General features: G+C 49.2%; 1 long non-coding RNA gene across 1 annotated transcript; it reads right to left on the reverse strand.

The window, feature by feature from the left end:
- Window positions 1-859: 859 nt before the first annotated feature.
- LOC106507771 lies at window positions 860-12,308 on the reverse strand. Its single transcript, XR_001304032.2, has 3 exons — window positions 12,084-12,308; window positions 3,076-3,267; window positions 860-1,573 (listed from the first exon to the last, which is right to left on the reverse strand). It is a non-coding gene; the product is annotated as an uncharacterized LOC106507771 (long non-coding RNA).
- Window positions 12,309-12,811: the final 503 nt, after the last annotated feature.

Here is a 12,811-nt window from a genome sequence, read left to right on the forward strand (position 1 = left end):
GCTGTGGCTGTGGTGTAGGTCGGCCGCCGCAGCTCTGATTGGACCCCTGGCCTGGGAACCTCCATATGTCACAGGTGTGGCCCTAAAAAGACTGAAAAAAAAATAGCTTTGAAAGATAAAATGGGCTTTTACAAGTACCTGTAATGCAGTTGCCATCAAATGCAGAGAACAGTGAGAAAAGACCCTGGGTGGCTTCCTGCCATGAACATGGGATTCAGAATGTCCGCTTGCCGCTAAAAGCCGCAGCACACAGTGGCATCAGGACAGGTGCGTGCAGTGTTTCCGCAGCTGCGACATCTTCTAGAGCAACACACGCTTCCCCGTGATGCAAAACTCTTGTCCCTGAAACCACTTTGGAGACACTTTAGTCCCATGACTTTACAGCTCGATGCCCAGATGTGTCATCAGACTCGTCCTGAGTGACGCTGGATCATTTCAAAACCTGCAAAACATCTTCACAGGATGACGGCTTCTGACCATGAAGGATATTCCACAGAACGGGCCCCTGGTTCTGAAGTTCATTCCAAAAAAGGTTCCAAGCATTTTGTACCTTCCTGGGAAAAGCGGCCAGACAACACTCTTCTGGGTCCATAAATTCCATCCCTTCTAGAAAAAAACTTTTTTTTTTTGTCTTTTTTTTTTTTTTTTTTGCTATTTCTTGGGCTGCTCCCGCGGCATATGGAGGTTTCCAGGCTAGGGGTCCAATTGGAGCCGTAGCCACCGGCCTACGCCAGAGCCACAGCAACATGGGATCCGAGCCGCGTCTGCAACCTACACCACAGCTCACGGCAACGCCGGATCGTTAACCCACTGAGCAAGGGCAGGGATCGAACCCGCCACCTCATGGTTCCTAGTCGGATTCGTTAACCACTGCGCCACGATGAGAACTCCCTAGAAAAAAAACATTTAAGGCGCTCTCTAGCCACCCGATCACCTGCAAAGGCAAGAGGGGGGAGCTCACCAGCTCTGCCGCCCAGGCAGCCACCTCGTGCTGGCAAGTCTTCCATGCCTCTCCTCTGGAGCACCTTGTAGCAGAAAAGCTGCCTGTCACCGACAAGACCCAGGGCAACGCGTGGGAGGCAGGCTTGCCGCTGCAGCTGGCATCTGGCGGCGGCGGGCTTCTCGGTGGGAGCTGCACGGACCCTCCTGCAAGCACCGAGGACCGCACGTGGAGACGGGCAGCTGCCTGCAGTTTCTCTCTCCATCCCCGGTTGCGCGCAGAGACCTGTAAGGCGTTTGGTACTCGGGCGGGCGGGTCTCCGTGGGGGGAGCGCCACTCGGGAAAGACGGAGAGAGGGCGTGCGTCCCACTTCCCTCATTTCAGCTTCGGCTGATCCTTGTATCACATGAGAAGATGCAGCCACCCCGACAGTGTGCAAAGCCCTGACCCCCAAGTCTGGCGTTCTAAAGAAGACGCTGCGTGAAGGCCTTCATCTCAGCCACAGATGCTTCCAGAGGCGGCGCTGATGCCTGCCCTTCAGACCTTCAAAACTTCCTGCCCGCGCCATCCACTGTGTGCAAAGACTTCAGCTCTTCAGAGCGAGAAGATGCTTCTGCTCTAAGGCTTTCAAGACTGAAAATAATAGTTTTGTGATAAAGAACTGGAAGACAAAAACAACCCAGTGGGAGCTCCCGTCAGGGCGCAGAGGGTCAAGAATCGGATGGCAGCAGCTCAGGTCTCTGCAGAGGTGCGGTTTCAGGCCCCAGCCCAGTGCAGAGGGTTAAGATCTGGTATTGCCACAGCTGCGCCACAGGTCGCAGGTGCGGTTCAGATTCAGTCCTTGGCCCAGGAACTTCCACATGCCACGGGTGCAGCCGAAAGAATAAAATAAAAAATAATCCAATGAGGAGTTCGCATTGTGGCTCAGAGGGTTAAGAACCCAACGAGTATCCATGAGGATGAGGGTTCGATCCCTGGGCTCACTCGGCGATTAAGGGTCCAGCGTTGCCATAAGCTATGGTGTAGGTCTCAGATGAGACTCAATCTGTGTGGCTGTGGCTCAGGTGTAGGCTGGCAGCTGCAGCTCTGAGTCTACCCCTGGCTTGGGAATTTCCAAATGCTGCAAGTGTGGCCCTAAAAAGACAAGGGAAAAAAAAAAAAAAGGAAAATTAAGTTAAAAAGCACACAAATTGAAATGAAAAATCCATGAGATTCTGGTCCTAGAACAACTGGACGTGCACATGCCAAAAATTAATCTAGACCAAAACCTTACACTGTTCATAAAAATTAACTGACGATGGACCAGACCTCAACATAAAATGCAAAACTATAAAACTCCTGCAAGCTAACACAGGAGGAAATCTGGTTATCCTTGGGTTGGGCAATGACTTTTGAGATAAAAAAACAAAGGCATGACCCATAAAAGAATTGGTAAGCTGGACGTCCTTAAAATTAAAAGACACTGTCAAGAGAATAAAAAGAAAAACCACAGACTGGGAGAAAACATTGGCAAAAGACATATCTGATAGAGAACAGTCACCTAAAACATACAAAGATCTGTTAAAACGCAACATCAAGAGAACAAATGACCTGATTTTTAAATGAGCCAAAGAGTGAATTTCCCATCGTGGCTCAGTGGAAATGAATCCGACTGATATCCATGAGGATGCAGGTTCCATCCCTGGCCTCGCTCAGTGGGTTAAGGATCCGGCCTTGCTGTGAGCTGTGGTGTAGGTCACAGACACAGCTCAGATCCCGAGTTACTGTGGCTGTGGTGTAGGTTGGCAGCTGTAGCTCCAACTCGACCCCTAGCCTGGGAATTTCCACATGCTGCAGGTGTGGCCCTAAAAAAAAAAAAAGCCAAAGACCTCACCAGACACCTCAGCAAGGAAGATGCACAGATGGCAAGTAGGCATGTGAAAAGATTCTCCACATCATGTGTCATCAGGAAAATGCAAACTAAAATAACAAGACACCATAGAGAATGGCCCAAATCCGGAACTCTGAAAACAGCCAGTGCTGGCGAGGCTGTGGAGCAGCAGGAGCCCGCATACTTTGCTGGCAGACATAGGCCGTGGTGCTGCCACTTGGAAGGACAGTTTGGTGGTTTCTCACGAAACTAAACATAAACTTACCTTATAATCCAGCAGTCGTGCGCCTTTGTATTTACCCAAAAGAGTTGTAAACTTATATCCACAGCCCATCCACGCAAGGGTTTATCGCAGCTTTGCTCAGAATTCCAAAGCTCGGCAGTAACGGAGATGGCCTTCGGCAGGTGGACGGATGAACAGCTGAGGTCCAGCCAGGCAGTGGAATATTATTCGGCACTGAAAAGAAATGAGCTGTCAAGCCATGAAAAGACATGCGGGAAACTGAAACGCACATGAGGATGTGAGAGAGACCAGTCGGAAAATGTGACCTGGTGTAAAATCCCACTGCAACATTCTGAGATAGGCCAGACCATGGCAACAGTAAAGAAAAGGGGGGGGGGGGTGGAGTTCCCATCACGACGCAGCGGAAACGAATCCGACTAGGAACCACGAGGTTGCGGGTTCGATCCCTGGCCTCGCTCAGTGGGTTAAGGATCGGGCGTTGCCGTGAGCTGTGGTGTAGGTCACAGACATGGCTTGGCTCCCACGTGGCTGTGGCTGTGGTGTAGGCTGGCAGCTGCAGCTCTGATTCGACCCCTAGCCTGGGAACCTCCATATGCTAAGGGTTCGGCCCTAAAAGGACAAAAGACAAAAGACCAAGAAATAAAGGGCAGGGGGGTTCGAGAGTTGAGTGAGAAAGAGAGATGAGCACAGAGGATTTGGGGGGCAGTGAGAATAGTCTGTGTGATACTGTAACGATAGAGACGCATCACATAAATGACCCAACCCACAGAACACACCGCAGCAAGAATGGGCACTGAGGGAAGCTGTGGACGCTGAGCGGGGAGACACGTCGGCGAAGGTCCACCTGCTGTAACAAAGGCCCCGTCTGGTGGGCTCGTTGCAGGTGGCGGAGGCTGTGTACGTGCAGGGGCAGGGAGTATGTGGGAAACCTTTGTACCTTCAGCTTCATTTCGCTGTGAACCTAAGGCTGCCCCCCAGTTTTAAGTCTCTGTTTTTATTTCCTTGGCTGCCCTGCAGCATGTGGAGTTCCTGGGTCAGAGCTCAGATCTGAGCCGCAATTGTGACCTACGCCACAGCAGCAACGCCAGATCCCTAACCCACCTCGCTGGGCGGGGGATCAAACCTGCATCCCAGGGCTGCAAAGATGCCACTGACCCTGTTGCACTGCAGCGGGAACTCTTTACGTCTATTTTTTTTATTTTTTATTTATTTGTTTTTTCTTTTTCTCTTCTTCCTTAAGTCTGTTTTTGTAAAGGTCAGAAGAAACCATCAGTACACCTGGAATGGAAACTATCCATTTTAAAGAAAGTAAAGAAAAATTAATGAAGACAAATCCACAGAGCCTGAGAGACCTGTGGGATATTATCAAAGGTATCAAACTGTGCATAACGTGGGAGCCCCAGAAGGGAAGGGCAGAGAAAAAGGAAGCAGAAAACATTTTTGAAGAAACAACAGCCAAAAACTCCCAAATCTGATGCACAGCTTTAATCCACACAGGAAGGAAAGTCAAGATGCACATCTGAGCACAAGCGAGACAAAGTCCTGACGCAAAGACAGAGACTCTGCAGCAAAATGAGAACAAAACGAGTGATTGCAGGGAGTTCCCATCGTGGCTCGGCCGTAACGAACCCAACGAGCATCCATGAGACACAGGTTCGATCCCTGGCCACACTCGGTAGGTTAAGGATCCGGCATTGCCGTGAGCCGTGGTGCAGGTCACAGATGTGGCTCTGATCCCGAGTTGCTGCGGCTGTGGTGTAGGTTGGTGGCGACAGCTCCGATCTGACCCCTCGCCTGGGAACTTCCCTATACCTCAGGTTCGGCCCTAAACAGACCAAAAAAAAAAAACAAAAACAAACCAAAAAAACCCTGATGTGCAGGGCCACAAAAAAACCCGAAAAAAGTTAACAGCGGACTCCTTGTCAGAAACCGTGGAAACCTGAGGGCAGTGAGATGATGGGTTTTTAAGTGTAAAGAAAAAACTACCAACCACGAATTCCACAGTCATCAAAGTTATCATTAAAATTATATACTGAAACCATGGGAGTTCCCGTCCTGGCGCAGCGGAAACGACTCCGACTAGGAACCATGAGGTTGCGGGTTCGATCCCTGGCCTTGCTCAGTGGATTAAGGATCCGGCATTGGTCACAGATGCAGCTCGATCCTGTGTGGCTGTGGCTGTGGTGTAGGCCGGCAGCTGCAGCTCCGATTCAACCCCTAGCCTGGGAACCTCCATATGCCGTGGTGTGGCCCTAAAGGAAAAAAAAAAAATTACAAACTAAAGCCTAAAACCCTTTCGTTTGCTGAAAGAAACGAAAGCAGACCTGCGTAAGCGGAAAGACATTCCACACTTATGGAGCAGAAGATGTCAAAATACCTTAAAAGTGCCCAGCAGTTTCAGTGTAATCAAATTACATGACTGAAACTTCCAACAGCCTTTTCTGCAGAAACATACAGAAGTTACACGTGTGTCAGTTTATAAGGAGTCCTAAAATAGCTCAACAACTCTTAAAGGCTAGAGTCCACCAGCACATCTAGAAGAATACACTAGGTGAGGCATAAACACAAGTCGAAGCAGTTTTTTCCTACAAAGATTATAAGGGTTTACTATAAAAAAAACTTTTATGCCAATAAATTAGACAACTTACATGAACTGGATGAATTCCTAGAAATTCTTAGAAAGACACTAATTACGGAAACAAACTCAGTAGGACTTTGCAGATGTAATTAAAGATAGGGACCTTGACGTGGGGGGTGGGTAGCTTGCATTGTCCAGGTGGAACCAACTAGTCCAACAGGTCCTTAAAATAAGAGACACTGTGGCGTTCCCGTCGTGGCGCAGTGGTTAATGAATCTGACTAGGAACTGTGAGGTTGCGGGTTCGATCCCTGGCCTCGCTGAGTGGGTTAAGGATCCGGCGTTGCTGTGAGCTGTGGTGTAGGTCTTAGATGCAGCTCGGATCCCACATCACTGTGGCTGTGCTGCAGGCCGGTGGCTACAGCTCTGATTAGACCCCTGGCCTGGGAACCTCCGTGTGCCACGGGAGCGGCCCAAGCAAAGGCAAAAAGACAAAAAAAATAAATAAATAAGAGCCATGGTCCTGGCTGTGGTCAAAGACAGCTCTGAGGACAGCGGAGGGTCAGAAGAGCCAGAGGTGCCGGCTTTGAGGTGGAGAAAGGGAATCATGAGTCGGGGAAGACAGGCCACACCTAGAAGCTGGAAAAGACGAGGAAACAAACACTCCTCAAAGCCTCGGGAAGGCTGCTTTGACCCAGTTTGGGCTCCTGAGCCACGGAAATGTACAACGACACACTGTTGCTTCAGGCCACCAAGCTTGTGGCCGTGGCGTGAATGGGAAAACAGTGCAAGTATCCTGATATGAAGGCCAGACAAAGACACTGTAAGAGCACGAAACTTCAGACCAGGGAGCCCCCCTGGTGGCCCCTCAGTTTACACAGCCAGCACTGCCACTGCAGCAGCTTGGGTCCTTGCTACGGCATGTGTTCAATCCCTGGCCTGGGAACTTCCACGTGCTGTGGGCATGGCCAAAATCCTTCATAAATATAGATGCAAAAGCCCCCAACAAAATATCAGCAAACCGGAGTTCCCGTCGTGGTGCAGTGGTTAACGAATCCAACTAGGAACCATGAGGTTGCGGGTTCGGTCCCTGCCCTCGCTCAGTGGGTTAACGATCCGGCGTTGCCGTGAGCTGTGGTGTAGGTTGCAGACGCGGCTCGGATCCCGCGTTGCTGTGGCTCTGGCGTAGGCCGGTGGCTACAGCTCCGATTCAACCCCTAGCCTGGGAACCTCCATATGCCGCGGGAGCGGCCCAAGAAATAGCAACAACAACAACAACAACAACAACAAGACAAAAGACAAAAAAAAAAAAAAAAAATATCAGCAAACCGAGGAAGCAACACATAAGAAGCCTCATGGTTCATGACCAAAGGGAACTGCACCCTGGAAAGGAAGGCTGGTTTAACACCTGGAAATCAACAGCTGTAATACATCATATTAATCAAAGAACACAAACCATACCATCTTCTCAATGTATGAGGGAAAAGCACCCGACCAAATCCAACCCTCGTTCATGAGAAACACTCTGAACTCTTAAGGAACAGAAAGAAACTTTCTCAACGTGGTGGGACTGTCTACAAGAAAACCCGCAGCCAGCATCTTGCTTACCGGTCAGACTCAGGGCTCTGCTCCTAAGGTCGAGAACATGCTACTGGACAAGTTCCAGCCAGTACAGTTGGGCAGGACAGGAAGAAGGGAAACTTTCTTTATTCACAGAAACACAATCCTCTGAGTTGAAAATACTAAGGAAGAGTTTGCGTTGTGGCCCAGTGGGTTAAGAACCCGACTGGTATCCACGAGGATGCAGGTTCGATCCCTGGCCTTACTCATTAGGTTAAGGATCGGGCGTTGCCGTGGGCTGTGGTGTAGGTTGAAGATGTGGCTTGGATCCCACGTTGCTGTGGCTGTGGCCTAGGCCAGCAGCTGCAGCTCCAATTCGACCCCTAGCCTGGAAAGTTCCATATGCTGCAGGTTTGGCCATAAAAAGACAAAAAAATTATCCTAAGGAATCCATACAGAATCATTAGGAGTTCCCTGGTGGCACAGTAGGTTAAGGACCTGCTGTTGTCCCTGTGGAAGCTCAGGTTGCTGCTGTGACGGGCTTCGACCCACAGCCCAGGAACTTCTCCACGCCGTGGTGTGGCCAGAAGGAAAAGAAAAAAATCACTAGGACTAATAAATGAATTTCCCAGGGTTACAGGCTCCAAGATCAATGTACAAAATCAACTTTATTTCTACACACCAGCAATGAACTACCTTAAAATGACAATAACAAAGCAATTCCTCTTGCAAGGGCTCAAAAAGAATAAAATACTCAGGAACACACTGATGAAAAGACATGCAAGACTTGCACCCTGAAAACTACAAACGTTGCTGAGAGAAACTAAAGACCTAAACAACTGACAAGCAGTTCTCAGTCTGTGATTCAACTTTTTTTTTTTTCTTTTGTCTTTTTAGGGCTGTGCCCCAGGCATATGGAGGTTCCCAGGCTAGGGGTCGAATCGGAGCTGTAGCTGCCAGCCTACGCCAGAGCCACAGCAACAAAGGATCCAAGCTGTGTCTGCGACCTACACCACAGCTCACGGCAGCACCGAATCCTTAACCCACTGAGCGAGGTCAGGGATCGAACCCGCAACCTCATGGATACTAGTTGGGTTCATTACCGCTGAACCACAACAGGAAATCCAATGAGCAGTTAATTTTTTAAAAAATGTTATGATGGACCGTTTTGGTATTCAATTTCCCAGTTATAGTCAATCAAAACCTAATTGAGCTACAGCTGCCGGCCTACACCGCAGCCACCGCAATGCCAGATCCAAGCCACATCTGCCACCTGTACTGCAGCTCCCAGCAACACTGGGTCCTTAACCCCCTGAACGAAGCCAGGATGGAACCCAAATTGTCACAGAGACAACGTCGGGTCCGTAGCCTGCTGAGCCACAACAGAAACGCTTTTTTTTTCTGCCACGTGTGTAGCACTTGATGTGCAATCTCAGTTCCCAGACCAGGGACTGAGCCCGAGCTGCAGCGGTGAAGGTGCTGAATCCTAACCACTAGACCACCAGGGAACTCCCATTTGGCCTTAGGTAAAGGAAAATCCATGGAAAGGCCTAAGAGCACGGCTGAGGCTTCCCTGAACAAGAGAAATTCTGCCCAGGGCTGCTTGCGCCAGGGGTGCGGCCGGCCACGTCCAACACCTGCCCTAAGGTTTTTAATTTGTCTAGTTAGCCCTACTGTCTTGTACGCTGATTTCTCGTGACGGACCCCTTAGTCTCTGTCTCCCAGAGGTGCCCGCCTGACTGGCAGGTGTCAGGCGCCTCTTCAGCTAATGGCGCGGGGAACCCGAGGCTCCACGTCGAGACGATCCCGTTAGGCCTCATCTCACACCGTCTGGGAAAGTTCCACAAAAATGGCTCATAGACCTAAACGCAAGAGCTAAAACCACAAAGCCGTTTAGAGCAAAACATAGAAAGGTCGTTATGACCCCGGATTAAGCCAGGAATTCTCGGATGGGATTCTTTGATAGAATATCAAAGCAAAACATCAAAAATTAATAAATTTGACCTCATAAAAGTAAAAAACTTTTGTATTCCCAAAGACAGTTTCAATTATGAAAATTAAAAAGTGTGCAGGCTGGCCGAAAATATTTGCAAATCACATGCCTGATGAAAGACTTATAGCTCAACTATATAAAGACATCGTACAACTTAATAATAAGACAGGAGTTTCTGTTGCGGCTCAGTTGTAAAGAGCCCAACTAGTACCCATGAGGACTTGGGTCCGATCCCTGGCCTCGCTCAGTGGATTAAGCATCTGGTGTTGCCGTGAGCTGTGGTGTTGGTTGCAGATGAGGGTCGGATCCCACGTGGTTGGGGCTGTGGCTGTGGTGGAGGCCGGCAACTGCAGCTCCGATTCGACCCCTAGCCTGGAACTTCCATATGCCGCAGGGCCACCAAAAAAACCCACACACTGGAGTAGCTGTAATACAAAAGTCTGAGTAAAAAGTTTTGGCGAGCATATGGAGAACCTGTCCCCTATAGACTGCTGACGGTGGAGGGGGGGGGAATGGAGCAGCCACTTTGGAAAGCAATTTGACAATTCCTTTAAAAACTAAACAAAACCAAAAATCTGTAGATTCAGCAATTCCCCTCCTCGGTGTTTATTCAAGATAAATAAAAACACGTGTCCACACGAAGAAATTTTGGTCCAATATTCCTGGCTCCATTTATGCTTAAGAGCCTGAGAGTGGAACCAATGCGAGTGTCCATTAAGTGGTGAATGTGAGTGAACAAAACGTCTTTGATCCATTTAATGGGCTGCTATTGAGCAGCAGAAAGAAAGGCACTCAACTGGCCCTAGTTCCCAGGGCATGGGTGAACCCCCAAACCGCGCTAAGTGAAAGGAGTCAGACCCACAAAGCTACAAAAGATTCCCTTTGTATGAAATGCTTTTTTAAAAAGACAAACTCACAGAGCCAGAAAGAGCTTAGCGGGTTGTCTGGAAGCAGGAATTCATGGAACATAAGCAGGATGGGTCTGTCTAGAGGGACGGAAACATTTTAAGACTGAATTGTGAAATCTGCACAATTCTGCAAATTTACTGCAAATCAATAAACTGCCCACTTAGATGATTAAATTGTGTGGCATGAAAACAGTATGTCTTTTTTTATATATATATAAAATGATTTTTATTTTTTTCCATTATGAAAACGACATTTCAATGAAGCAGTTTTTTTTTTTTTTTAAATAAACAGGAAAAATACAACATAAAAAACAAACTAAAGAGTTACTTTGTGGCACAGTTAAGGACCGAGTGGTGTTGCTGCCCCGGCTCACTGCTGTGGTGCAGGTTTGATGCCTGGTCCTGGAACTTCCACACACCCTGGGTGCTCCCCCAAACAGGCGCGCGCGCGCGCGCACACACACACACACACACCCTGACTCTGTCCTGTTTCCCAGCCTGGATGGTGGGCACATGGGTGCCAGCTTTGTGATAAAACTTTAAATACATATTCAGCCATGAAAAGCAAAGAAATAATGGCATTTGCAGCAACATGGAGGGACCTAGAAATGCTCACGCAGAGTGAGGGTCAGTCAGACAGCGAGACCCCGATGCCACCTGCTGTTGCTCACAGGTGGAAGCTAAAACAAGGACACAAGGACGTCTCTGCAGAAGAGATTCTGACTCACGGACTTTGAAAAAGTGATGGTTTCCAAAGGAGACAGGTAGGGGGGTGGGGGGATGTGCTGGGGGTTCGGGTTGGAAATGCTGAGCGTTGTGCGCCTATAAAGGTAAAAAGAAAAAAGTTAAATATGTATTTTGTTTTATATATCCTTCTTGCTGTGTGTTATAGTGTACAATAGTAGCTTTTTACAGTATCAACCCAAAACATAGTTTCTGGGAATAAATCGAACAGAAACGAGCAGGACCTGTCTCCGGTGAATCACAAAGCTCTACTGAAGACGTGAAATCGGGCCCAAATAAATGCATGGTAATAAAAGGGTATCATCCCCCAACCTGCTGTGCAGAGTCAACGCCATCCCGATCAAATCCTAAGAGGCTTTCCAAGGAATCTGACAAAATCGGGTTAAAAAAATCACAAGAACAGCCAAGTGACTCTTCACGAGTAATGACAGCCTGCTGGCCATCGTGGCTTCTAAAGACATAACTGCAGCTACAAGGACTGCGAGTTGTCGGCCCAGGGAAAACGGATGCACAGAAGGCAGCAGAGAGTCCTGAACAGCGCCGCAAGCGCATCAGAACCTGGAAACCTGATTATAGAGCCTCCGAAAAAGAAGGAACGCATATTCATAAACACGTCAATAAAATAAAACATGAAACGCAATACGAATGAACTCTAACAATATCTGATATGCGGTGCTGAATGCAAAGGACGGACTTAAGGCACGTTGACAAGAACAGCTCTTGGGCTGGAGAAGGCGAACCCAGAGCTCAAGGGGATGGAAAGTCCTTAACGACCCAAGTGAGGGTTTAAGATGAGTTGAGGGTTCCTGCAAAAACCGCCAACCAATCAAGGAGACAAAAATGGAACACCGAGCAGGTGAGGGCACTGCTACAGAAAAGCAGCAACAATTAAGAAAAAAGAAACAGAAAAAGCAGGACCCCGGAACTCCCGCAGTGGCTCGCTCAGGGGTAAGGAACCGGACTAGTGTCCAGGAGGGTGTGGGTTTATCCCTGGCTCTGCTCAGTGGGTTAAGGATCCAGCGATGCCCTGAGCTGTGGTGCAGGTGGCAGATGCGCCTCGGATCTGGTGTTGCTGTGGCTGTGGTGCAGGCTGGCAGCTGCAGCTCCCATGGGACCCCCTAGCCTGGGAACCTCCAGTTCCACCCCCCACACCCCCGCCAACAAAAAGAAAAAGAAGGAAAAAGCAGGACAAGTAAAAGACACAAAATAAAGTCACAAAAAGAAGTTTACGTTTTGGAATTAGTTACCGAATCCTCAGCTAGAGCTGAAACGTGGATGCCCCTCTCGGGAGCTCTCACAGCGGCCACACAAGTCAATTACCCCAAACAGGAAGAGATCCCTGCCTACCTCCTGGGCAGGAAGGTGCCTCCACTTACCTCTGCGGAAGGAAGGAAACGTCCCTCCGCCCCAGGACGCCCAGCCAGTCAGAGACTGCAGCCTCAGCCAATGGAAGCCTCCATATTTCGGACTCGCACCCCACCTCCTCCAATGGGCTCTTCAGTTACCACAGTCCCGCCCTCCTCCCCCTTTTCCCTGTAAAAGCAAGTTCCCCCTCCTGCTTCTCTGAATTTGGCTTCTGTCTGCCCTAGTTCCCACATGCCGAGCTGCAATTCCTCTGCTTTCTCTCTCTCTTTTTTTTTTTGGCTTTTTGCCTTTTCTAGGGCCACTCGCGTGTGGCATGTGGAGGTTCCCAGGCTAGGGCTCTAATCAGAGCTGCAGCCACCAGCCTACACCAGAGCCACAGCAACACGGGATCCGAGCCGCCTCTGCGACCTACACCACAGCTCACGGCAACGCTGGATCCTTAACCCACTGAGCGAGGCCAGGGATCGAACCCGCAACCTCATGGTTCCTAGTCGGATTCAGCAACCGCTGCGCCACGACGGGAACTCCTCCTCTGCTGTTTCTGAATAAACGCTTTTGCTGGTACCATAACTGGCTATCACTTAGCAAATTTGACGTGGATGGTGTCAGA

Source organism: Sus scrofa, unplaced genomic scaffold (genome assembly GCF_000003025.6).
Source record: "Sus scrofa isolate TJ Tabasco breed Duroc unplaced genomic scaffold, Sscrofa11.1 Contig1206, whole genome shotgun sequence".
In the NCBI taxonomy this organism is placed as follows: Eukaryota; Metazoa; Chordata; class Mammalia; order Artiodactyla; family Suidae; genus Sus; species Sus scrofa.